This window comes from Galeopterus variegatus, unplaced genomic scaffold (assembly GCF_000696425.1).
Source record: "Galeopterus variegatus unplaced genomic scaffold, G_variegatus-3.0.2 Scaffold2217, whole genome shotgun sequence".
In the NCBI taxonomy this organism is placed as follows: Eukaryota; Metazoa; Chordata; class Mammalia; order Dermoptera; family Cynocephalidae; genus Galeopterus; species Galeopterus variegatus.
The window spans coordinates 262,037-263,267 of record NW_007728328.1 but is presented as its reverse complement, the minus strand read 5'-3'; the positions used below and the strand labels follow the sequence as shown (position 1 = coordinate 263,267).

The 1,231-nt window shown below is 38.4% G+C and overlaps 1 pseudogene; it reads left to right on the top strand.

Annotated features, from left to right (window-relative positions):
- Positions 1-662, top strand: part of LOC103597153 — an 11,300-nt pseudogene extending 10,638 nt beyond the window's left edge.
- The last annotated feature ends 569 nt before the right edge of the window (positions 663-1,231 follow it).

Below are 1,231 nucleotides of genomic sequence, written 5' to 3'. Positions count from 1 at the left end.
ATTTGTGGTGGAAAAAGTCCTGGACCAATGTGTAGTGAATGGGAAGGTGGAGTATTTCCTCAAGTGGAAGGGATTCACAAATACTGACAATACTTGGGAACCTGAAGAAAATTTAGATTGTCCAAAGTTAATTGAAGCATTTCTTAATTCTCAAAAAGCTGGTAAGGAGAAAGATGGTACAAAAAGAAAATCTTTATCTGACAGTGAATCGGATTATAGCAAATCAAAGAAGAAAAGAGAGGCTGCTGACAAACCAAAAGGCTTTGCCAGAGGCCTTGATCCTGAAAGAAAAATTGGTGCCACAGACGGTGGAGAATTGATGTTTCTCATGAAATGGAAAGATTCAGATGAGGCAGACGTGGTGCTGGCAAAAGAGGCAAATATGAAGTGTCCTCAAATTGTAATTGTTTTTATTTATTTTTTGTGTGTGTCTTTTTTTTCGTGACCGGCAACGGGATCGCAACCCTCGGTGTTGCCCCCGCTCCTCGCTCAGCCAGTGAGCGGCCGGTCCGTATGCGGGATCCGAACCCTCGACGGGAGCGCTGCTGCGCTTCCCAAGTGGCGCACTGCAGCAGTGCGCCACCAGGCCGGCCCAAAGTGTAATTGTTTTTTATGAAGAGGGACTAACTTGGCATTCTTGTCCAGAAGATGAAGCTCAGTAATAGTTTGCTATTATATATTAATATAAAATCTGGGTCTTAGTTTTTGATTTACTAGTGTGAAGAAATAACTACATTCTAATGAAAATCAAGTTTGGTATGTTCGTTTTGAAAGTAGTATTGGGGGAGTTGTTGAGGTTTTTTGCATCAATAGCACTGGTTACCTTGAACAGGTAAATAAAAGCTTTCTGTAGTTGCCTCCTTTATCAGAAAAGAACATTTGATATCATGATATATTATTTCCTCTGCATTATAGGACACGTTTTCTAAATGTTGGGGGAAATTTCCATAGTCATTACTCAATCAGAACTTGTGTTTAACTCATATGCCTAAGGACCATTCTGGATTTGTTTGTTTTTTTGTGTGTGTATATACATAAAATACATATTCAAATGGCTTTTTTGTTTATTTGCTTTTAACATTCACCAAAGCAAAACTATGGGGTAAGCTCATGTTTCTGAGATGCCATCATTCTGAACAACCTAAGAAATAAATCACTTAGAGCTGAATTTTCTCTGAAGCCATAACCTTTCAAATTAAATAGATGATTCTGTAATTGGACAATTTAAAAA